Raw genomic sequence first — 26,963 nt, forward strand, 5'->3', positions numbered from 1 at the left:
GGAAATGAACAGCCCAGAGGAACCCCACACGGTCACAGGGGGTGCACAAACTCTTCATAGATAGCGGTGGGAATTGAACCCCTGTCAACAATTACTGGCACTGTAACTGCATTACGTTAACCGCTGTGCTACCATGCCACTCTCAAAAGTTTTGTCCAACCCAATTAGTTTACTCTCAGTTATCGACGATCAAGCAGAACATACTCATCAATGACCAGTCTGGGTTTTCCCCAAACCATTCAGACCCAGGCCTCACCACAGCCTTGGTCCAAACATGGACCAAACGGCTGAAGAGCTGAATGCAGAACCCGGGAGAATTTATTGCCCTTGACAATAAGGCAGTATTTGACATGAAGTCCCAACTGAGATCAATGAAGAGAAAATACTATGATGACTGCAATCACATCTTACAGAAACTTGTTGATTTGTTAATCATCCCAGCCCCAGGACACCACCACAGAAGTTCCTAGGCCCAACCATCTTCAACTACTTTCAAGATCTTCCTCCTTTTGATGTGTCAGAAAATGGGCATGTTGATTGACGACTGTACGAATTTTCAATTACATTTGTAAATAGTCAGTAAACAAAGCAACTTGGGCACTGGGGACAAGTGTCAAGTAACATTTGCACCACAAAAGTGCCAGTCACAGATCATCTCTAAATAGAAAGCATCCCACTATTAATATCTTGGGGTCACTACTGACTAGGAATTCAACTAGACCAGAACATAAAAACTATGGATCAAACTGTAAGAAGTTGGCAGTGAGTGACCTACCTCCTGACACTTCATGACTATTCTACCAGCCACAAGGCATACCTCTCCATTTGCCTGGATGAATGTAGCACCAGCGACTCATGAGAAGCTCTACACCATCAAGAAATAAGTAGCTCACTTGAGAAACACCCAAACTACCATCATAAATATTAACTGCCTCCAGCACCGGTGCACAGTAACTTTGAACTCAACCCATTTACAGTACAATCCCGGTATTTGCCCTGGCTACATCAATGGTGCCTTCTAAACCTGCAATATCTGCCACTGAGGAGGACAAGATCATGGGATACAAGAAAGCACCACAACCTCAGCCTTGCAGGCTCCGCTCCAAGTCAACACCATCCTGACATGAAAGTATGTTGCCAGTCCTTCACTTATGGTGTGCGGTGGGCAGAGCACAAGTGTCACCACATATTCTGGCGCTAATGTAGCGTGTCCACAGTGCTCGGCAGAACATGAGAAGCAACAAAACAACAGCACAACAGGACCCCTTTCCTCCTTCCCACACACCTACACACACGGACAGTTCTCGAAATCCAGGACAGGTCTCAAGGCATCCCGTCTCCAAGCTCTGGCCATTGGGCTTCAATTTCTAGACTTCTGAGCTCCAAGCTTTGGTATCAACTCCCAGACAAGTTGATGATGGCACCCTGAACTCCAGGCTCAAACTCCAGCTGGCCCTGGAACATTCTCCTTACATGGACATCTGATCCCAGATCCCTCCCAATAGCACTGCAGGGGCACCTTCGAGGAATTGAGGATATAAAAAAAATCATTTTGAACCTTTGTAACCTCTGGCTAAAAGAATAATTGGGACTGAACAGGAATTTTTGAACTGAAGTAAACTCTGTCTTCAGCAGTTAGCAAAAAACCCGGCTTATACCAGTTCTCTCTTAATTTGCAGCGAGACACTGAGAATTTGATAAATTCTACTTTGTACTCTTGTTTGAGTAGGGAGGGAGGAGGACTCATCGATAAGAACAGGAATGAATATCCATCTGTAATGAAGTTCTAATGACATCTTGCGACAGTAATGTATGGGACTTACTATGTATAAATATACGGCTGTAACCTGACTAAGGGAGCCCACTTGTCAGATGGTGGCAGTACTTACGTGCCTTCCCTTCGACAACTGGGTCTCAAACTCCTGCAGGAGGGTGCACAATAAACTGTTGTAACTATAAGAAGCTGGTCTCCCAAGTTTTATTCAGATTCGACTTTAACATTTGGCGTCACAGACAGGATCCCAAAATAGGGAGTGCCAAGCAGACAGACTGAGTAAGCGGCTGGAGCACTCTGGGGACTGCAGAGACCGACCGGGTGCCCAATAGGTATTTTACCTTTTGTCGCTCTCCGTTAGTTCCTTTGGAGGCACGGTCCCTTGCCCAAGGCTGCTGATTTTGACGGGATCAGGAAAAAATCTGTCGGGAGACTCATATAAGGTAGGCAAATTTTATTAATTGAGCAGGAGGCGGTACCAGGTAAATTTATTAATTGAGCAGGTGGTGGTACTGGGTAAATTTTACTGATTGGGCAGGAGGCAGATGTGCTGGGTAAATTTACCAATTGAGCAGGAGGCACCAGCTGGGTAAATTTATTAAGTGGGCAGGAAGTGCCCAGCCAGGTAAATTTATCTGATTGTTAATTGAGAAGGAGGCTTTGTGCCAGGTAAATTACTTTGAGATCATGGGTCAGTTGCAGTCGATTGATACGAGTGGGCCAGGAACAATCCTCCACAATTCGTGTGAGAGTTTTCCAGACAAGACAAAAGATTTGCGAATGTTGAGTGTGGTGCTGAATAAGAAATCAGGGAACAAGATGTGGCCACTGGGGGGGGGGGGGGGGGAAATCTGGGATATTACCTCATGAGAACAAGCAGTAAATTTGATATGGAGAAAGAACTGTGGAAAGAAGTGGAAATTGTTGAAAAGGGAATGGAAGGAAAAGGCAGATGTAAAGTGAAACAGTATATTATTAGCAAGTTGGAGGAATAATGTATGTGACAATAGGATAGAGTAATGTACTGCAGAAGGAACGCCAAAAGGTTGGGAGACACTGAAGGCGGAGTGTGAATGGGTGAATGGGTGCTGAAAACGAGAGCAGGAAAAACAACGTAAGCAAACCAAGGCCGGCCTAGATAGGAGAGAAGGGCAGGGACGCCAGTCTAGAGTTGGAACTAATAGGGAAACAAGGGATCCCGAACCCATGTCTGGCATACCGACCCTGTTTGAGGACAGTGACCACAATGAGGAGTGGGCACCCATTGTACCCCACCCCCACCTTACCAGGGGCCAAGTGCACCCAGTGCCCCTGAACTCCAATCCTCCCAGTACTCAGATACGATGACCGCTCGTGTAAAACAGCGGCGGCAGGGAAAGGGAGGTCCCTATACCCTGAGATCCAGAAAGGGAATACGGAGGATTATTCCGAGACAGGGAGGGAAGAATCCGATAAAACCCCAGAGTTAACGGCTCTATTAAGACAATTGCCCACCCGAATGCTGCCTAATCCATGAGCAGCGGAGGAGGGACAGCCCTCAGTGATTCCTGTGTATGCACCCTGGAAGCCTCAAGAAATGATAATGATCATGAATCAGGCCCCAGGTAGAAAGGAAAAACCAGCACAGTTTGCTCAGTATGTCCGCAGTACTATACAAATGATTAATGCGACCCTGCAAGACTTATTCAGTCTTTGCTGCATGATTCTCTCAGCTGATGAGAGGAGGAAATGGAAGGCAGAATTAAGATACCAGGAGTTACAGGTGGGAATCCATAATGAGAATGAACAGACAAACCAGATTATGGCCTCGGTGGGGGCTCTCCAGCAACCTGTAAACAACATTAAAGCACTTGAATGCAAACCTAAGCCTGGGGAATCAGGACCAGACTAGTGGGAGTGATTTGTGGCCTGCTACAGCCCTTTCGCAGGAGACCAGGCCTTAATAATGGGAATCTGTCCCCCCAGTTTAATGCCTTACTGCTCCAATACTTACCAACCAAATTTGCCAACATGATTAAAACAAATATGGATTGGCCTGACAATGACCAAAATCGAATGCAACGAGCTTTGACATATTATTGGGACCCAGTTTTCGAATCCCCATCAACCCCGAAGGGATCTAATATTAAAGGTGAATATGTTCAACTGGGAGAAAGACGCGAGCAGGCTATGTCCGGGGATCAGAACTGGGCACAAAAAACCTAGCAAGGGACAGGTGGGGGGCAACGACCGCATTCTCTGCCTGCAACCCGTTTAGAAATTGACAAGCAGGGATGCTCCCTACCGTGAGTACCACCCCTAAGGAAGAGCCCAATGTAATATTGCAAGTTGCTGGAATTTCAATTCCGTTTATGATTGATATGGGGGGGGGCAACCACAACCACTCTCGATTAGGAAATAATATCGGAAAAGGGATTCCAGCTATCAGACGCTACAATCACTGTGTCAGGGTTCGAAGGCACGGAACGTACGTATTCACGTACCCAGCCACTGCAGGTGGAATTCCAGGGGAACCAGTGTGAGGTTTCATTAACAGTCACCACCAGTCGGGGGTGTAATCTAGCAGGGAGAGACTTGCCCTGTCCGTTGGAAGTCGAGATTCTACGCACAGACAAGGGTATCACCCTGGGAGTAGTGAACAACCGACAGATTCCTCAATCACCGAACCCCCAGTGGTGGGCACTTAATCTGGACTCCACTTTGTTTGAACCCCCTCTGCCAGCAGTCGACCCCCATGTGACCCTGTGCAATGACCCTACGGGGTGCTCCACTGAGGAAAGCCAATATTATGCATCCCTCAAGGGACGGAAGTTCCCAGTCACTGTGATTGGACAGGTTAAAGGAAAAGAGGATAGTGCATTACTGGCCGAAGTTCTGGATTTCCTTTGGCGACAGACAGGACTGGTGGTTCTCTATACCATCGTTAGGGTTTGCCCTGGATTCAAGTCAAAGAGCCTAGAGTTCCTTGCCTGCACCCTGACGAAACAAGCCTCCAGCACCGAGGGAGACTGACAAGACTTGGCTGCAGGCCAACTCCAATACTGGAAGGAGTCTGAGGTGAAGATGGGATATCTGGTAAGACTCTTTTAATATTGACCAAATCCAGGACATTGTACCACATCTCTGGGCAATTTCAGGCCATGAAGTCAGCCGCACCAACTGCCCCCTGTCCAGATCACTGGGAAGGAAGGACAACTCTCCCATCCATTCCGCAATTCCCCCTCAAGCCTGAGGCAACGTTTCATGAGGATGGAAGCTCTTTTGTGGATCCAGCAGGGAAACAATGCGATAGTGACGGACAGTGAAGTAAATGAGCAGGCCTCTTTTGAAGCAGCTGCCTCTGCCCAGAAAGCTGAGCTGTTTGCTCTGACTCGTGCCTGCAGCGGACAAAAGTGCAAACGTTTACACAGACTCCCATTAGGCATTTGGAATTGCACATGACTACAGGGCACTCTGGGAACATCAGGGTTTCCTGATTTCCTCTGGCCACCCCATTAGTAATGCCACCTTTGTAAACAACTTACTCACCGCTCTACAGCTACCTGGAGTTTTGGCTATCATTAAATGTGTGGCCCACACCCCCATGTCCGACTGGGTCATGAAAGGCAATGCTTTGGCGGATGAGACAGCGAAAAGTGCGGCACAATCCTCAGTAGTTGTAGTCACTTCGGGTTCTCGTCAAGTAACCCTCCATGACTTAAGCAGAACGGGTTTGCCAGACATGCAGGAGATATGTACTTTTCAGGGGGACGCCTCTGAGGAGGAGCGCAAACTGTGGTCCCAGATGGGGTGCCAGAAAGACCCCAACCTAGGCCTTCGAACCTCCCCAGCAGGACAGGTTTCTTTTCTCTACACAGTTTTTACCAATACTGGTCGATTATATACATAATTGTACACACCTGGAAAAGGAGAACTGGCTGGCAACCTGTACCCTACACACCAGGTACGACTCCCTTGCCAGGTGGACCTTCTCGTGTCTACAAGTTGATTTTACTGAATTGCCTGAAGTACATCTCTATAGATACTGCTTAGTTATTATAGATGTGTTTAGTAGATGGATTAATAAAAACATAGAAAATAGGTGCAGGAGTAGGCCATTCAGCCCTTCGAGCCTGCACCGCCATTCAGTATGATCATGGCTGATCATCCAACTCCGAACCCTGTGCCTGCTTTCTCTCCGTACCCCCTGATCCCTTTAGCCACAAGGGCCATATCTAACTTCCTCTTGAATATAGCCAATGAACTGGCCTCAACTGTTTCCTGTGGCAGAGAATCCCACAGATTCACCACTCTCTGTGTGAAGAAGTTTTTCCTCATCTCGGTCCTAAAAGGCTTCCCCTTTATCCTTAAACTGTGACCCCTCGTTCTGGACTTCCCCAACATCGGAAACAATCTTCCTGCATCTAGCCTGTCCAATCCCTTTAGAATTTTATACGTTTCAATAAGATCCCCCCTCAATCTTCTAAATTCCAGTGAGTATAAGCCTAGTCGATCCAGTCTTTCTTCATATGAAAGTCCTGCCATCCCAGCAGTCAATCTGGTGAACCTTCTTTGTACTCCCTCTATGGCAAGAATGTCTTTCCTCAGATTAGGAGACCAAAACTGCACACAATATTCTAGGTGCAGTCTCAGCAAGGCCTTGTACAACTTTAGTAGAATCTCCCTGCTCCTATACTCGAATCCTTTTGCTATGAATGCCAATGTACCATTTGCCTTTTTCACCGCCTGCTGTACCTGCATGCCCACCTTCAATGACCGGTGTACAATGACACCCAGGTCTTGTTGCATCTCCCCTTTTCCTAATTGGCCACTGTTCAGATAATAATCTGTTTTCCCATTCTTGCAACCAAAGTGGATAACCTCACATTTATCCACATTAAATTGCATCTGCCATGAATTTGCCCACTCACCTAACCTATCCAAGTCATCCTGCATCCTCCTCACAGCTAACACCGCCGCCCAGCTTCGTGTCATCTGCAAACTTGGAGATGCTGCATTTAATTCCATCATCTAAATCATTAATATATATTGTAAACAACTGGGGTCCCAGCACTGAGCCTTGCGGTACCCCACTAGTCACTGCCTGCCATTCTGAAAAGGTCCTGTTTACTCCCTCTCTTTACTTCCTGTCTGCCAACCAATTCTCTATCCACATCAATACCATACCCCCAATACTGTGTGCTTTAAGTTTGCACACTAATCTCCTGTGTGGGAGCTTGTCAAAAGCCTTTTGAAAATCTAAATATACCACATCCACTGGCTCTCCCCTATCCACTCTACTAGTTACATCTTCAAAAAATTCTATAAGATTCATCAGACATGATTTTCCTTTCACAAATCCATGCTGACTTTGTCCGATGATTTCACCTCTTTCCAAATGTGCTGTTATCACATCTTTGATAACCGACTCTAGCATTTTCCCTACCACCGATGTCAGACTAACCGGTCTATAATTCCCTGGTTTCTCTCTCCCTCCTTTTTTAAAAAGTGGAGTTACATTAGCCACCCTCCAATCTTCAGGAACTAATCCAGAATCTAAGGAGTTTTGAAAAATTATCACTAATGCATCCACTATTTCTTGAACTACTTCTTTAAGCACTCTGGGATGCAGACCATCTGGCCCTGGGGATTTATCGGCCTTTAATCCCTTCAATTTACCTAACACCACTTCCCTACTAACATGTATTTCCCTCAGTTCCTCCATCTCACTAGACCCTCGGTCCCTTACTATTTCCGAAAGATTATTTATGTCCTCCTTAGTGAAGACAGAACCAAAGTAGTTATTCAATTGGTCTGCCATGTCTTTGTTCCCTGTGATCAATTCACCTTTTTCTGACTGTAAAGGACCTACATTTGTCTTGACCGATCTTTTTCTTTTCACGCATCTATAAAAGTTTTTACAGTCAGTTTTTATGTTCCCTGCCAGCTTTCTCTCATAATCTTTTTTCCCTTTCCTAATTAAGCCCTTTGTCCTCCTCTGCTGGTCTCTGAATTTCTCCCAGTCCTCAGGTGTGCCGCTTTTTTTTGCTAATTTATATGTTTCTTCTTTGGACTTGATACTATCCCTAATTTCCCTTGTCAGCCACGGGTGCACTACCTTCCCTGGTTTATTCTTTTGCCAAACTGGGATGAACAATTGTTGTAGTTCATCCATGCAATCTTTAAATGCTTGCTATTGCATATCCGTCAACCCTTTAAGTATCATTTGCCAGTCTATCTTAGCTAATTCACGTCTCATACCTTCAAAGTTACCCTTCTTTAAGTTCAGAACCTTTGTTTCTGAATTAACTATGTCAATAGTTAATAGTTAACTATGTTAACTATTAACTATGATTGAAGCTATTCTAACTACCAATAATAACTGCTATGACTGTTGTGAAAGTATTATTACAGAAAATAACTCCTACGTAAGGCCTGCCAGAGATGCTGAGCTCTGACAATGGCCCACACTTTGTGGTGAAAGTTAACGAAGAGATATGTAACAGCCTAGCTATCAAGTAACAATTCCACTGTGTACACCACCCACGGGCCACTGGCATAGTGGAAAAAGCCAATGGCACTCTGAAGAGTATATTGGTCAAACTAATGCTGGAGACTGGACTCACTTGGTTGAAGGTCCTACTGCTAGCCCTATTCCACATGATGGTTACCCCACAGGGGAAACAGTGTTGTTATCAGCTGAAATCATTTATGGACAGCCCATGAGGACATTCTAGGGACCAAGATCTTGTGTACCATTGCTCCCAGAAAGTCTACCAGTAAAATTGAATATGCATACCCTAGGGGAAGAGATGGGGAAATATATATGCCAACTAACCAAAATTCTCCAAGCATTACGTTCACAGGTACGGCAGGCTTACAAGGAAGAGAACTACCCCACAGAGAAGAGTGACCATCCCACCCTGGAACTTGGGGATTTTGTCCTGATCAAGAACCAGGATCAAGGGAAACTCGGACCTCGGCGGAGAGGATCATATCAGGTGTTACTGACCACCCCCATAGCTGTGAAACTGAAGAGGCAATCTCGGTGGATCATCGAACAGACTGCAAACGTGTTACTGAAGTATTCTACTTATTGTAACTGCTGTTGTTCTTGTATTGCGATGCTTGGGGCCACTGGTGGCTAGCTGCTTCAGCCGTGGGATCCGATTGTAACCTTTGGGTCCTGAGAGTTACATAAGAACATAAGAGATAGGAGCAGTAGGCCAATCGGCCCCTCAAGCCTGCTCCGCCATTCAACAAGATCATGGCTGATCCAATCTTAACTCTAGTTTTCACCGAATCCCACAAGGCAACAGTGCCAACCAACAGGGCGCCATGCCGCCCATTTTATTTTATTATTCATCCCACCCAAACCCATGTGATCACCCAGAAAAAAAAAACCGATTTGCCAATTGAGGAGAAAAAATCTGGAAAATTCTTCTCCGACCCATCCAGGCTATCGAAAACTGGCCCAGGAGATCACATGGCTGATCTAAACCTAGCCTCATGTCCACTTACCTGCTCGCTCACCGTATCCCCAATGCCATTTTTATCCAGGAAAATGTCTATCTCCGTTTTGAATTTATTGAATGTAGTAGCTTCCACAGCTCTCTGGGGCAGTAAATTCCACAGCCCCACTACCCTCTGAGTGAAGAAATTTCTCCTCATCTCAGTCCTGGAACGGCATCCCCTTATTTTAAGATTATGCCCCCTAGTCCTAGTTTCACCCATCATTGGGAACATTCTCCCCGCATCCACCCAATCAAGCCCCTTCACAATCTTATATGTTTCAATAAGATCGCCTCTCATTCTTCGGAACTCCAATGAGTAGAGTCCCAATCTACTCAACCTCTCATCATACATCAACCCACCCATCCCCGGAATTAACCTAGTGAACCTTCTCTGCACTGCCTCGAGAGCCAGTATGTCCTTTCTTAAATATGGACACCAGAACTGCACACAGTACTCCAGGTGTGGTCTCACAAATACCCGGTACAACTGCAGTAAGACCTCCCTGTTGTTATACTCCATCCCCCTAGCAATAAAAGCCAGCATTCCATTGGCCTTCTTGACCACCTGCTGCACTTGCATACTAACTTTTTGTGTTTCCTGCACCAGGACCCCCAGATCCCTTTGCACAGAAGCACTTTCCAGTTTCTCTCCATTTAGATAATAACTTGCTCTATTATGTTTCCTGCCAAAGTGCAAGACCTCACACTTGTCAGTATTATATTTCATCTGCCAAATGTCTGCCCAATCACTCAGCCTATCTATGTCCCCCTGCAGGGTTTCAATGTCCTCCGCACTTATTATACTCCCTCCCATCTTTGTGTCATCAGCAAACTTCGATACGTTTCACTTAGTCCCTTTCTCCAAATCATTAATATAGATTGTAAAGATTTGGGGTCCCAACACTGACCCCTGCGGAACACCACTAGTCACCAACTGCCAGTCTGAGAATAAACCATTTATCCCAACTCTCTGTTTTCTGTTAGAAAGCCAATCCTCCATCCATGCCAGAATATTATTCCCAATCCCATGATTTTTTACTTTAAGTAATAATCTTTGGTGTGGCACCTTGTGAAATGCCTTTTGGAAGTCCAAATACACCACATCCACTGGTTCCCCATGAAATGGGGAAATGGGAAAGTTATCATGAAATGATAAAGGAGGGAATGAGGAATTGAAGATATAAAAAAATCATTTTGAACCTATACAACACACACAAAATGCTGGTGGAACACAGCAGGCCAGGCAGCATCTATAAGGAGAAGCACTGTCGACGTCTCAGGCTGAGAGAACATCGACAGTGCTTCTCCCTATAGATGCTGCCTGGCCTGCTGTGTTCCACCAGCATTTTGTATCTGTTGTTTGAATTTCCAGCATCTGCAGATTTCCTCGTGTTTGCATTTTGAACCTATGTAACCTCTGGCTAAAAGAATAATTGGGACTGAACAGGTCTGCAGGGCAGAATGAGACAGTGTTTCCCAGAAGCAGTGCAATCATAACATAACAAATGCAACACTAAATAATAAACATAGCAATAAATAGTAAAACACAACAGCCACATGTCAGTCAAAAACAAGTTATAAGTGTCCAAAGCAGAGTCAAGTAGAGCAGCTATTTAGCAGTCTGACTGCCTGTGGGAGGAAGCTGTTTAGTAGCCTTGTGGTTTTAGTTTTGATGCTCCTGTAACTAAGTTTTGCACCACCAGACTTGGTGGGTGAACCAGTTCAAATGACATCTTGCAACAGTAATGTATGGGACTTACTATGTATAAATATATGGCTATAGCCGGAGAGAGTAGGCCCATTTGTTGGATGGTGGCAGTACTTACGTACCTTCCCTTTGACAATTGGGGTCTCAAACTCCTGCAGGACGGTGCGCAATAAACTGTTGTAACTATAAGAAGCTGGTCTCCTGAGTTTTATTCAGATTCAACTTTAACACCTTCAATGGAAGAACTACAGTAGCTCATAAAAATTCACCATCAGCAGGACAATTAGAGATTGGCCATAAATACTGGCCTTGCCAACAATGCCAAGATAATAAAGCAGCTACCCACTAGCAGTTTACAAAGTACAAAGAATCCTGATGTCAAATAAAATTGCAGCAGCATTATAAACAAGGTTTTGGTGTAGATTGAATTCTTGCTCGAGTTCATTAGCAACAAACACTCCCGTTAGAAGCTGTCAAATTTCTTACCCAAGACTCTATGGTACCCAGTAATAACTTTCACAAATGTATAAAACATTCTTTTGACATGCAGCAATGCATATACAGGTGTCCCCCATTTTTTGATCATTCGCTTTACGACACCTCGCTGTTACGAAAGACCTACATTAGTTACCTGGTTTCACTAACAGAAGGTGTTATTTTCATCAGGTATACTTTACATCTTAGAAATGAACATTAATACTTCCCTATCTTCTTGAGTACCCTATAACCACTTCCTGAATGTTTCCAGCATTTTGCTCTACCATTATTCAAACCGGTTGTTTCAAAACCTTGTGATACAGGCCATCAGTCCTACTAATCTATTCATATTGCAAAGTAAATTTATTACATACATGCCACCATATAAAACCCTGAGATTCAATTTCTTGTGAGTATTCACAGTAATTTCAAAGATACACAATAGAAAATTAAAAATTGCAAACAGCCAATGTGCAAAAGACAACAAATTGTGCAAATACAAAGAGGGTAAAAAAAATATATATATAAATACCCAATAAATATTGAGAACATGAGTTGCAGAGTCCTTAAGTGTGATATGTTGACTAATGTCAATTTCTTTGAGCTCCTCTGGTTCTCCTCTATGTCCATGAGCTACTTCTGACTTTTCTCTGTGACTTCCTTGTTCCTCAAAATAATTTATTCTGTCTCAGCCTTAAAGTGGCTAACATTAATTGTTGTTAATCTATATTACACTAATATCGCAATTTTGGTAGTGTGTCTAAATGTCCCTTCCTTAGAAACTTTAAGTCTGTGCTATCTATGAAGTTGGCACATGGCCAAGTGGATCTGAAGGTTGTTAGTTTGAGCCTCAGCTGTGTGTGTCCTTGATCAAGGCACTGAACCACACACTGCTCCTGCACGTTTAAAGTGGCGGTTGGTGCAGTATGGACAGGACAGGACAGGACAAGACAAGCACCGAAAGGCTTAACAGGAAGTGATCAGCTTGGAGACAGTGCCAGGGTGAATAGTAAATCCCTTGTGGTCGTTTTGAACTCAGTGAACGTAATAAGTCTCACATGCTCACTATATTCTGCAGCTAACCATCATTCTCAAGCTATAACCCATAAATTATATTTATTATGAAATACAAGTCTTGAGTATTTCGAAGTATTTACAGGAGAGAAGCAGCCCTTTTTGTGCAGCAGGTCCATGTTTCACACGAGTCTCTTCCAGATTTTTGATTCATACTTCTTCCCTCCCAACTTTCAAGTACATCTGTACCATTCCTTGAACTGGTCACAGTGAGAGTAATACAGCATAAAAGCAACATACTAGCCCATCAAATCTGCTCTGTCATCTAATCATAGCTGATTTATTATTATTATTATTATTATTAACCTCTACTCCATTCTTATGTCTTCTCCCCATAACTATCTAGAGCAACAAACAATCCACTGGATTCTGAGTTCTTCAATCAATAGCCATATCCTGCACCTCAACAAAATGTCTTACCTTTGGTCAGACTTCAAGTACTGCCTGCATAGTAATTTCTTCCAATTAAACATCATTCTCAGTCCTCGTTACTGCCACTTAGCCACTAAGTCTGACTAACTGAAACTAAGACAGACATCCTAATCGAGCTACTGGTGATGTTCTCCTCCAAGCAAAGAAATTTGATAAAGATAATTCTAGACAGAGTGGGAACCCATTCCCATTACTGGATGGTTCAAGAAGCAGGTATACGGAAATTGGAAGTGGGGAGAGGCAAGTAAAATTATCGGGAAAATTTTGTTTTCAAGTGCAGACACTGGTTATGGTCTCGAACTCGTGATCTACAAGGGAACGATCTGTATCTCAAAAGAGTATTCTAAACATTCAAAAGAAAATATCTTGCATCGCCAAAAGGCAAGAGTTAGGAAATGCAAACCATTTCACAGTCTCAATGGGCAGAACTAGTATGATGGACAAAATGGCTACCCTCAATGCTGTGTAATTTCCTGATTCCAAATGTTTCTCTACTATTTAAATTTAGTTACTACATTTGTCTTCATCTTATTAATTTTGGTGCTGCTGCTACAAATGGCTAGCTTCCATGCCATTTATATGCTGTGTAAATATGGTTATGACATCAATAAATTTTAACTTGAAGGGACTTCATTATCTTCCCATTTATGACTGCACTGCTTGCTGTTTCCCAGAATTGCTTTATCATTTTATAAACAAGACTCACTCATCTGTGAGTCCAGCTAATTTTTCCAATAATTTTTTACAAAAATGTTACATTCTCTTCTGTGCCAAATTTTGTGTTTTTTCTTAAATGTACAGAGACAATTCATCTAAACCAGGGGTCAGCAACCTTTACCACTGAAAGAGCCACTTGGACCCGTTTCCCACAGAAAAGAAAACACTGGGAGCCGCAAAACCCGTTTGACATTTAAAATGAAATAACACTGCATACAACGTTTTGTTTTGCCTTTATGCTATGTATAAATAAACTATAATGTGTTGCATTTATGAAATTGATGAACTCCTGCAGAGAAAACGAAATTACATTTCTGCATGCAACAAAAACATTTTGAACTCCGAAAAAAAGACGTTGGGTTGAAGGTTACTTTTAAGTAAAATACTCAACGTCTATTTGAGTCCTTCTTGTATTTATGAAAAACGCCAAACTTAAATTTGCCGCCAGCAGCAAACCAAAAATAACGTCAGCCAGCTGTCAACCTGAAAAATAAAAGGACTATTTCACTGAACAATGAAAACATATGAATATACGTAAAATAATACGCAATTAAAATATTTATCATACTTCTTCAGGTTGACTCACACCTGACAATGCAGTCGTATTCAGTAGGGATGGATCGATGCTTAGGGGAGTGACCGGGAAGGATAATGTGTTTTTTTCCTCTCTGAACTCACAGAAGCGTTTCCCAAACGATGTTTGCATTGCGATGATTGCAGAATGTAAATACTCCGAATTTATCATGTCGTGACATTGTTTGAACTCTCTCAAATTGGGGAAGTGAGACAATGTGCCTTTCTGTAAATCTCTGGCAAGCAACGTCAACTTGCGCTCGAATGCAAAACATCCCCCAACATGTGCAGGGCTGTACGTCCTTACCCCGTTGAAGAGCTGTGTTCAGCGTGTTCAGGTGCGCTGTCATGTCTACCATGAAGTGTAGCTTTTCCAGCCACTCTGGCTGTTCCAGCTCAGGAAAGTTGAGCCCTTTGCTGCCCAGGAAAGTTTTCACTTCTTCCAGACGCGCGACAAAGCGTTTCAGCACCTCCCCTCTGGACAGCCAGCGATAAAAACACGTTGTAGCGGTTGCTACACGCAGTCAGTAAACTGCAGTCAAAGATAGCTTTATTCGAACTAAACAGCCTTGCTTTTAAGCCTCCCTCAACCCGCCCCCCATGGGCGCGGATGCTGCAAAAGACACGTACTCACAAACCCCCGTAGGCTATCTCCCTTAGCCTGAACGCTGGCTAATTGTGAGCCGGTTCGGATGTGTCAGGAAATGGGTCGCCCGCCACAACGTCTTATTTAGATTGTACAAGATCACCATAATCTTCAAATTTAGATTTACATTTCAAAAACTAACAAACTAACATAAAAAACATATTAATTAAATACTGACCATGTAGCGGTGTGCTACATGCAGCGCTAAAATTACGACACGGAGTCGGTAACTGCAGTCGAAGGAAAAAAACTTTATTCGAAATCTTCAGCCTCACTTTTAAGCCTCCCTCAACCTGCCCCCCCCCCCCCCCATGGCGCAGAGGCTCCAAAGCTCTGTGCTCGCAAACCCCCGTAGGCTATCTTATTGTGAGTCAGTTCGGATGTGCCAGGAAAAGGGTCGCCACAACCAATTATTTCCCAAAGCAACAGGGAGCCGCAGCACAGACCTAAAAGAGCCACATGTGGCTCCGGAGCCGCGGGTTGCCGACCCCCGATCTAAACCAAAGGGTTTTTTTCTCAATAGGTTTTATTCATTTAACAAAAACAATGATCTAGATGACATCATTTTATTTCTTCTAACATGTATCAACTTTTTGTTACTTATTTTTCAAGGTCCTACTGTTTCAAGTTCAAGTTTATTGTCATCTGACTACATGTGTACAACCAAATTAACAACTTTCCTACAGACCATGGTGTCCCTACAAAGCCACACACAGCACTCAAAACAAATCATTATCACAAATAAGTTAATAAAATAAAATTCAAAATGCATGTGAACTGCACAGCACAGGTAAACAGTACAAAGCTATCAGCTTGCTGTCCAAGTGATGAGACCTCAGTGATGACAGGGTATTCATTAGTTCAGAGCCCAAGGGAAGAGGATGTTACCCACTGGCAGTTCTAGTCCTGATGCTCCTGTACCTCCTTCCTGACAGTAGTGGGTCAAAGAGTTTGTGGCATGAGTGGTAGGGACCCTTAACAATGCCTCACACCCTGGCACAGGCACAGGTCACCCTTTATTGTTAAGGGAGTATTGAGCACTTCAGTGACTAATGCTGACCTTCTAGTGAATCTTCAAAGTTCAAAGTAAATTTATTATCAGAGTGGATATATATCATATACAACCCTGAGATTCATTCTCTTGTAGGCATTCACAGTAAATGCAAAGAAGCACGATACAACCAATGAAAAACCGCATACAAAGACAAGCAACCAATATGCAAAAGACAACAAACTGCAAACACAAAAAGAGAAAAAAAAACAAAATACTAATAAATAACCAATTAATATTGAGAACATGAGGTGTAGAAAGTGAGTGCATCAGTTGTGGAATCAGTTCAGTGTTAAGGTGAGTGAAGTTAAGTGAAGTTATGCCCTCTGGTTTAAGAGCCTGATGGTTGAAGAGTAATAACTGTTCCTGAACCTGCTGGTGTGGGAACTGGTGGCAGCACTGAGAAGAGAGCATGGCCTGGGTGGTGGGGGCCTTGATGATGGATGCTGGTTTCCAGGGACACCAGTCCTTGTAGATGTGCTCGATGGGATGGAGAGCTTTAACTGTGATGGAATGCATTGCATCCACTGCTTCTACAGTGCTGTTCCAGGATTTAGACCCAGGCAATGAAGAAGCATTGATACATTTCTAAACCATGACAGTGTGAATTTTGGAAGGAATCCCACCATTGGTAAACTTCTCTTAGTATAGTCACTGCAGGGGGACAAATGTTTGATGTGGTGGCATGGGCAGCTGCTTTATCCTGGATGGAGCTGACTTCAAGTATTGTTGGAGATGCATGCATCCAAGCAAGTGGGGAAAATCCTATTGCAAATAATGCAAAAGCTTTTGAGCTTCAGAGCGAGTCAACCACTGCAGAACACCCAGTCTCTGCCCTGTTCTTCCAGCCAGCATGTGTGTGACTAGCCTAGTTCTGTTTCAAGCCAACTATGACCCCCAAGATATGATGGTGAGACCAGGCAATGGTAACTCCACAGAATGCCATGTTTATATGGTCATTGACTGGCACTTTCTGGATCAAATGTTAACTGCAGGGTTTGCAGGTCATTACTGGACCTGGACCCACTGCAATTTGCCCATCGCCACAACAGATCTACAGTGGATGTGATCTCATTGGCTCTTTGTGTGGCCTTGGATCACCCAGACAGTACTAATACCTATGTCAGGCTGTTGTTTATTGAATACAGCTCAGTATTTAACATCATTCCTACAGTTCAGATTGAAAACCTCCAGAACCTGGACCTTTACCTCCCTCTGTAACTGGATCCTCAACTTCCTAAACAGAAGACCACAATCTGCACAGATTGGAAATAACATCTCCACTTCACTTACAATCAACACTGGTGCACCTCAGGGATGTGTGCTCAGCCCATTGCTCTACTCTCTCTACACCCATAACTGTGTGGTTAGGCACAGCTCAAATGCCATCTGTAAATTTACTATCGTTGGCAGAATTTCAGATGTGACAAGGGGGTTACATCACAGCAACAACCTGGCACTCAACACCAGTAAGACCACATAACTGATTGTGGACTTCAGAAAGGGCAAAATTAAGGGAACACACGCCAGTCCTCAGAGGGATCAGAAGTGGAAAGAGTGAGCAATTTCAAGTTCCTGGGTGTCAAGATCTCTGAGGACCTAACCTGGTCCCAACATATCGATGAAATGACAAAGAAGGCACAATAATAGTTATATTTCAGTGGGAGTTTGAGGAGGTTTGATATGATACCAAAAACACAAGTTTCTACAGATGTACTATGAAGAACATTCTGACTGGCTGCATCACCCACCTGGTATGGAGGGTGGGGGGGGGGGGCTACAGCAAAGGATCAAAATTAGCTGCAGAGAGTTGTAAACTCTGTCAGCTCCATCATGAGCAATAGCCTCCATAGTATCCAATACATCTTCAAGGAGTGATGCCTCAAAAAGGCGGAATCCATCATCAAGGACCCCCCTCCACCCAGCCAATGCCTTGCTCTTATTGTTAAGATCAGAAAGGAGGTTCAGAAGCCTGACAACATACACTCAGTGATTCAGGAACAGCTTCTTCCCCTCTGCCATCCAATTTCTGAATGGTCATTGAACCCCTGAACACCACATCATTACTTTTTTAATTTCTATATTGTTTGCACTACTTATTTAATTCAACTATTTTATTTATATATATTTACTGTAATATTTTTTCAATTGTTATGTATTGCATTATATGGCTGCTGCAAAGACAACAGATGCGTGTGATATTAAACCTGACTCTGATTGATACAAGAATATAAGATTACAAGAGGTATGGATATAGTGGACAGCCAGCACCTTTTTCCCAGGACTGCAATGGCCAATACCAGAGGTCATCTGTCTAAGGTGAGTGGAGGAAAATTTAGGGGCAATGTCCAAGTTAGTTTTTTCCTTATTTTGTTTTTACACAGAAAGTGACAGGTACCTGGAACACACTGCCAGGGTTGGTGGTAGAGGCTGATACAATAGGGACATCTAAAAACCTCTGAGAAAGACACATGGATGTAAGAAAATGTAGGATTACAAGCCATGTAGGAGGAAAGCATTAGATTAATCATGGAGTCAGTTAAAAGGTTAGAAACATAGAAAACCTACAGGCCCTTTGGCCGAACATGTCCCTACCTTAGAAATTACTGGCTTACCTATAGCCCTTTATTTTTCTAAGCTCCATGTACCTATCTAAAAGCCTCTTAAAAGACCCTATTGCTTCCACCTCCACCACCGTCACTGGCAGCCCATACCATGCACTCACCAGTCTCTGCGTAAAAAACTTACCCCTGATACCTCCTCTGTACCTCAGGGTAACTCTGCAAAATTTTCTGAAAATAGCCAGGCACACCCATCTGTTAATCCAGTAGTAGACGGTGCTGTTTCTTATATTAACATGACTCATGCCAAAACCAAAGCAATCGCCAGGTTACAGTCTCTGGCAAGGAAGGAGCCAAAAGACCTAGAAAGTCATACTGACAATGGTGCCTTAAGAAATATGCTGGTTCTCCTGTCTCTGTTGATATTTATACAGGTGATGTGCTCATTGAGGATAATATTAAGGGGGGGGGGGTGTTAAATTGGATGTACCACAGGACATAATCAAACATCAAAGAATGGATCCTTCATTAAAAGCTGGGAATAACCACAATCGATACTCGGGTTCAGGCATTGGAGCAGTGCTGGCACAAAGAGAATCTGGAGAAGAGTGACCTGTCCTTTACCTGAGCCAAAAACTCCTCCCAAGGAGTTATTCCACCATTGAAAAGGAGTGTCTAGCAATTAAATGGGCGCTTTACACCCTCCAGTACTACCTCCTTGGCAGGGAATTTGACCTTTGCACACACCACAAAGCATTGACATGGATTCAGATAATGAAGGACCGTAATTCAAGAGTGACTTGGTGATACCTGGAGCTCCAGCCCTTCAGATTCTGTGGCCACCATAAGGCAGGGGAAGGAAATGTTACTGCAGACTACCTGCCTCGGCTGCTGAACAGCATCGCAGCAGAAGAGGAGGGTGGTAATGTGATAACGAGCACTTGATAAAAGCACTCCTAACACAAGTGTATTTTCACACACACAAACATTGCCTGTCATTCTGCTGTCATTGCATTGAGTGTACAAACTTCAATGTCTTCCCTGGTATATTTTATAACGGTCTTAAACTAAGCTGATGCACTCAAGTTGGCTTTATGGCACCTTTCCTGCCATACACGGCAGAATATTCCATTTCTTTAGAAACAGAGATGTGCAAATATGTATATGTTGTTTGTATACTGTATTTAATGTACATAGATACTTATGTTTACTTTGTAACGTGATTATAACCACACTGCGGGGTGCATCAGCTACTAATTCATGTGTAGTCTTAAGTTAACTTTGTTGGTAATTAAAGATGGTATGTCCATACTGAATAAAAAAAGACCTCTTCACCTTCAGTGAGAGAGCGATAAGGGCCATCAGGAGTTGACACTAGACAAGAATAAGTACACAGCTATTACTGTGTTTGCTGATAGATAACTTTTTGTAAATATTGGCGTTTCTTTCAGCTATTTTGCTGATTTTTGACCTAATATACGCACTAAGTGCTAAGTGATTCCAGCCATTTTCTTTTCTTTAGTTATAACCCATATATCTAACAATATGCAATGAGCTAATAGGGGATGTGGATGAGGAAAGATCATTACAAGTTACTTGGACAGCTCAAAGTTCAAAGTAAATGTATCAGCAAAATACATATATGTCACCATATACTAGCCTGAGTTTCATTTTCTTGCAGGCATTCACAGTGGAACGGAGAAACACAATAACATCAACGAAAAATTACACAGACTAACAAACAACCAATGTGCAAACAAATAAATAATACCAAGAACTTAAGTTGCAGAGTCTTTGTAAGTTAGTTCATAGCTTGAAGAAACAGATTAGAATTTACATGAGGTTTAAATGGCTATGTGCCAAACTCAGACAAATGGAAGTAGCTTATATGGGCATCTTGGTCAGCTTGGACCAACTGGGCTGAAGAGCCTCTTCTCCATGCTGTATGACTCTGTGACCTCAAGCATCACAGAGCAACCTACTTGCACTGGAGGGTGCTATTGCCATTGGAGTGCTTTATTTTTACTGAAGTTAGTGGGCAGCTTTACCCACGTGCTTTGCTGCCACACTCAGTCAAGTGCCGTTACCTTGTCATGGAAAGTCACTCAACACTTTGGTCCATGTTTAGACCAAGAATATGTTGCTTCTAAAACCAAGTGGTGTTGGTAAAACTTAAGTTAAGCATTAATGAGAGGTTACTGGTGGGTGCTGTTTATTAAAACTGTCAACAACACTTTACATTACAGTCAGCCCTCCTTATCCGCGGATTCTGCATGCGCGGATTCAACCAACCGCAGATCAAGAAAACCCAGAAGTTTTCTCTCCAGCACTCATCATTTGAGCATGTAGAGACTATTTTTTCTTGTCATTATTCCCTAAACAATACAATATAACAACTACTTACATAGCATTTACATTGTATTAGGTATTATAAGTAATCTAGAAATGACAAAAGTACAGGCAGTCCCCGGGTTATGAAGGAGTTCCATTCCTGAGTCGGAACAGGTAGATCCGGTATTATTTAGCGTCAGTTAGTCAAACATTTTTCTTAGTATATAGTACATATTTTACCTTTCTATGCATATAAAACATTTAAGAAACATACGTATTTCAATAATTAAACCACTGCGTTGCTTAGTAATAATTGTAGCTTTCATCGGGGCAGGGCCTTTCAAATGCTCCACTAATATTGTTCCAATCATTGACCGACTGTAGCCTAACGCTTTTCCAATGACCAATGGCGTTTCACCTCTTTCCAATCGCTTTATTACTTCCACCTTATTTTCAATCGCGATTATTTTCATGAACAGAAACACTGCGGATTCAGATCTGCGCCAGGTCCTAACAGGTTAAATAAGGGACTTGAGCATCCGTGTTTTTTGGTATCCACGGGGGGGGGGGGGTCTCAAAACCAATCCCCCGCGGATAAGGAGAACTGACTGTACTTTGCTTATGATTAAGAACACACTAATTGGTTAGATTGGAGATGAAGGCAGCATATTTGAACAATGTTATGATTCTGCACCAAGACCACAAATGGAGAGGAACTGTCTCAAGAAGCAGATGGGTCAAGAAATCAGGAACATGGAGATATGAATGGCATAACTACTGAAAGAGATTTGAAGGAATTTGTTTTTGTCTTTTTTCTGATGTAGTCATTAGGGCTGGGAATGAACTGCTGGTGTCAGTAATGATGTTCTGAGGTCTGTAGTCAATCTTCTGGACTCCCTGCACTACTTCCCCCTACCTACCAAAACCTGTGCAGCCACTTCCAATGACTGTGTTTAGCAGCAGGACAGGAGTTGTGATGGTGGAGTCCAACAGGTTGCCTCTAGGTATGATACTATGAACAACGGCCAATCAGAGCTCAGAGGCAAGAGAAGAAGTGATTCACACGGGTTGGTGAGTGCCAGTTAACAAGAAGTACTTGGCGGGAATTTCAGCATTTGAACAGCAGCCAATCAGAGATCACGATTCATTAGTAAGGACAAATAAAAATAAGGCAGGGACAAGCAGAGTGGCCTTTGTTGGAATGGACAGTGTGAGAGTGGGGATCTTGAAGCTTTAGTTCTTTGATGCTTGAGCAAGGAGATGCTAGCTTGAGAGAAGGTGAAATGCTGTGGGTGGATTTATCTTCAACTTATTTATTGTTTCCTTCTTTATAATTGCACAGTTAGAACAGTAGGGGCACCAGGCAGGATAGTGGAATGTTCCTCTTGTGGAATGTGGGAAGGCAGGGAGACCTTCAGCGTCCCTGACAGTATCATCTGTAAGAAGTGCATCCAGCTGCAGCTTCTAACAGACCATGTTAAGGAGTTGTATATAGGGCATATAGAGAGGTAATTATGTCCATGGTGCAGGATACAGGAAACTGGATGACAGTCAAGAGAGTGAAGGGGGAAGGGGTTTAAATCCAGTGCAGAGTACTCCTGTGGCCATCCCCCTCAACAACAAGTATACCACTTTGGATACTGTTGGGGGTGTTGACATAACAGAGGACAGTCACAGCAGTCAAGTCTCTGACACTGAGACAGCAGCCTCTGTGGCTCAGAAGTGGTGGGGGGGAGGGGGTTGATGGTGGTAGAAAAGAGGCAAGCTGTGGTGATAGTAGATGTGCTAGTTAGGGGAACAGAAATGAGATTCTGTGGACAAGAATGAAATTCCCAGATGGTACTTGCCTGCCAGATCCCAGGGTCTGGGACATCTCGGATTTAGTCATCAGGAATTTTTAAGTGGAAGTGTGAGCAGCCAGATGTCATGACATGAGTAGGAAGAGAAATGAGGCTCTGCAAACTGAGTTCAAGGAGTTAGGTGCTAAGTTAAAGGACAGGATAGCCAGGGTTGTGATCTCAGGTTTACTACCTGTGTCACATGCTATTGCGGCCAGAAATTGGAAGATCATGGCTAAGGAGTTGGTGCAGGAGGGAGGACATCAGATTTTTGGATCACTGGGTTCTCTCCCAGGGAAGGTGGGGCATCTGTAGAAGTGATGGCTTCCACATAAACTAGAGGGAGATTAATATCCTAGTGGGAAGGTTTGTTAATGCTGCATGGGGTGGTTTAAATCAGAGTTGTAGGGGGATGGGAACCAAACTGCCAGATAGTAGATTAGTTGTTGAGACATGTTGTTAAGACCTCAAAGTCAGCAAGGAAAAGGTTGAGTGTGGTGGGATTAATGTTCTGAGATGCATATACAGTGCCTATAAAAAGTATTCACCCTCCTTGGAAGATTTAATATTTTATTGTTTTACAACATTGAATCACAGTGGATTTAATTTGGCTTTATTGACACTGGTCAACAGAAAAGACCATCGTGTCAAAGCAAAAACAAATTTCTACAAATTGGTCTAAATGTATTACAATTATTAAACACAAAATAATTGATTGCATAATCATTCACCCCCTTCAAGTCTGTGTTTTGTAGATGCTCCTTTGGCAGCAATTACAGTATTGAGTGTGTGGATAGGTCTCTATCAGCTTTGCACATCTGGACACTGCAATTTTTCCCCCATTTTTCTTTACAAAACTCTGTCAGATTGCATGGGGATTGTGAGTGAACAGACCTTTTCAAGTCCAACCATAAATTCTCAACTGGATTGAGGTCTGGACTCTGACTTGGCCACTCCAGGACATTTTTAACTTTGTTGTTTTTAAGCCATTCCTATGTAGCTTTGTCTTTATGCTTGGGGTCATTGTCTTGCTGGAAAACAAATCTCCCAAGTCACAGTTCTCCTGTAAACTGCATCAGGTTTTCCTCCAGGATTTCCATGTATTTTGCTGCATTCATTTTACCCTCTACCTTCACAAGCCTTCCAGGGCCTGCTGCAGGGAAGCATCCCCACAGTATGATGCAGCCATCACCATGATTCATGGCAGGGATGGTGTGTTTTTGATGATGTGTGGTGTTTGGCTTACGCCAAACATCACATTTAGTCTGACAGCCAAAGAGCCCAATTTTTGTTTCATCAGACCACAGAACCTTCTTCCAACTGACTTCAGAATCTCCCACATGCCTCCTGTGGCAAATTCTAGCCAAGATTTCATGTGAGTTCCCCCCCCCTCCCAACAGTGGCTTTCTCTTTGCCACTCTCCCATAAAGCTGAGACTGGTGAATCACCCAGGCAACAGTTGTTGTATGCGCAGTCTCACCCATCTCAGCCACTGAAGCTTGTAACACCTCCAGAGTTGTCATAGGTCTCTTGGTAGCCTCCCTCAATGGTCCCCTTCTTGCAGCTGTCCTCAAAAACTGTCCTCAGTTTTTGAGGACAGACTGCTCTAGTCAGATTTACAGCTATCATTATATTTCTTCCATTTCTTGACAATTGACTTAATTGTACTCCAAGGGATATTCAGTGACTTGGAAATGTTCTTGTATTCATCGCCTGACTTGTGCTTTTCAATAACCTTTTCATGGATTTACTTGGAGTGTTCTTTTGTCTTTATGGTGTAGTTTTTGCCATGATACTGACTCACCACCAGTTGCATCATCATCTTCCTCTGACTTTTAATGGCTGTTGGCAGTCCAATTTAAAGGTGCATTTTTATTCTGAGTTCGTTATTTTTTCATATTATTAATCTGTTAGTTTTGAAAGCAATTGATTAGGGTTTTCTTTTAAGTTCGTATACACTTTTTAATATTTTTAACGTTTAAATATTAAGATTTTTTGAAAAATAAAATGTTGTTTCTTCTTCCCGAAAGACCTTAATGCTTGGAACGTCACATCCATTTTGATGTGTTTGAATAAGTTTCAAACTTTCTTTTAAAACACTAATTCAATATTATTCATTAATGGGTTTATCATTTTAATTTTTTTCTAAATCCTTTTTATATATATAAAACACTAATTTTATATTTTAATTTTTGTTATACCAACCCTTTCTTATAATATGGGTGGTTTGTATCTTTTATTCAACTTTTTTTTGTTTGAGTTGCCGTCTTGAGACATGGGGGTAATTTTAGTGTTAGATTGCTTGCTTGCCTCTTTTTGGCTTTTTTCCTGGGGTTTTGAGGGTGGAGGGAGGGGGATTTTTCTTCTTTCTTTTCTTTTTGCTTGCTTTTTGCTTAGTTTCATTTCATGGGCTCATATGAAACTACAAAAATGGTTGCAGTGCCGTGACTTCCGGTTCCTCCTTGAACTTACTTCCCTCTTCCAGATTCATGAGTTCATCTTTTTTTTTAACCTTATGTGTTAATTGTAATAAATATTGTCAATATGGATAGGGTTATTAATTTTGTTTCTTGGAATACTAATGGTTTAAATCATCCGATCAAACGGAAAAAAATATTCAAAGTATTCCATAGAATGAATGCTAATGTTATCTTTGTACAAGAGACTCATGTAAGGAAGGTGGATAGTCAACGCTTTTTTAGGTTTTGGAAAAACAAACAATATCACTCGAATTCTCAAGCCAAAGTAAGAGGCATTTCCATTTTTATAGATTCTTCAACCTCTTTTATACACCACGAAACAATTTCAGACCCACAAGGTAGATTTTTGCTTATTACTGGTCTACTTTTTAATCAAAAAGTTGTTTTAGTTAATGTTTATGCTCCAAACACTGATTGTCCTGAATTTTTAAGTGTCTATTTACATCCTTTCCCAATTTGAATCAGTACAGGCTGATAATGGGTGGGGATTTTAACTGTTGTTTAAACCCTTTGATGGATAGATCCAAGCACACCCAAGCTCTTCCGAATAAATTGGCCTCTCTTATTAATTCCTTTATGACCGATTCAGCAATTTTCAAAATTTATCATTTTTTAATACCCCAATGACAAAGAGTTTTCATACTTTTCTCATGTTTATCATAATTATTCAAGAATTGATTACTTTTTCATTGATCACCATTTACTTACAGATGTTATCGATTGTAAATATGACTATTACCATTTCTGATCATGCACCTTTGAAGTTATCTATTAAGATAATGGATTCATCTATTAATGCTAAATCTTGGAGGTTCAACTCTATTTTATTGCAGGACTTACTTTGTTAATTTTATCAAACAACAAATTGATTTGTTTTTCTCAACAAATTCTACAGCAGAGATCTCTGGTGGAATTTTATGGGACACTTTTAAAGCATTTATTCGTGGACAGATTATTTCATACTCTGCTGGAGTTAGGAAACGAACTAATTCTAAAATATTAACATTGGTTGATAAAATCAAAGCATTTGATAAGATTTATTCAGTGACCCCCAGCAAAGAACTTTATAAAGAAAGAGTGGAACTCCAAATGGAGCATAGTTTGTTATTATCCTCTTCAATTGAAAATCAGTTAATTAAATCTAGAACCCAGTTTTATGTATATGGAGATAAGTCTGGTAAATTATTGGCTAATCAATTGAAAACTGCTTTGGTTAAACGACAGATTACTAGGATTCGTAAACAAGATGGCACTCTGACAATCGACCATAAATAGATAAATAAAGCCTTTCAAAATTTTTATAATTCCTTATATCAGTCAGAATTTGCTGAGGATTCTTCTATAATAGATTAATTTTTAAGGAAATTGAATATTCCAAAATTAACAGTAGAGGATAGTGTATTCTTAGATACACCTATCACCGAAACTGAAATAAAAAAGGCTATTTTTTCAATGAATTCCGGTAAAGCTTCTGGTCCAGATGGTTATTCTGCAGAATTTTTAAAATCTTTTTCCTCTATACTTTCTCCTTGGCTTTGTAAAATTTTTAAAGATGCGTTAATTATAGGCAAATTGCCACAATCTTTTTATGAAGCTTCTATTTCTTTAATTCTTAAAAAAGATAAAGACTCTATTGAATGTGCATCCTATCGGCCTATATCCTTGCTGAGTACGGATTTTAAGATTTTTAGTAAAATTTTGGCTACTAGATTAGAAAATATATTACCTCGAATCATTTCTGAAGATCAGACTGGATTTATTAAAAATTGCTATTCATCTTTTAACATTAGAAAATTAATATTATTTAT

At 42.1% G+C, this 26,963-nt stretch overlaps 1 protein-coding gene across 6 annotated transcripts in view; it reads right to left on the reverse strand.

Moving 5' to 3' along the window:
• The window catches only part of LOC132385229 (CMP-N-acetylneuraminate-beta-galactosamide-alpha-2,3-sialyltransferase 4-like), a 133,153-nt gene that overhangs the window by 86,341 nt on the left and 19,849 nt on the right, over positions 1-26,963 (reverse strand). The window contains exon 1 of one of the 6 annotated variants that reach the window (XM_059957206.1): positions 14,067-14,086. The exons of the other annotated variants lie outside the window; for them this stretch is intronic. The gene's annotated coding sequence lies outside the window, so the exon portion shown is untranslated. Of the gene's footprint in view, positions 1-14,066; positions 14,087-26,963 lie in introns of those variants that run through there. 6 annotated transcript variants of the gene reach the window in all.

Source organism: Hypanus sabinus, chromosome X2 (genome assembly GCF_030144855.1).
Source record: "Hypanus sabinus isolate sHypSab1 chromosome X2, sHypSab1.hap1, whole genome shotgun sequence".
Lineage (NCBI taxonomy): Eukaryota > Metazoa > Chordata > Chondrichthyes > Myliobatiformes > Dasyatidae > Hypanus > Hypanus sabinus.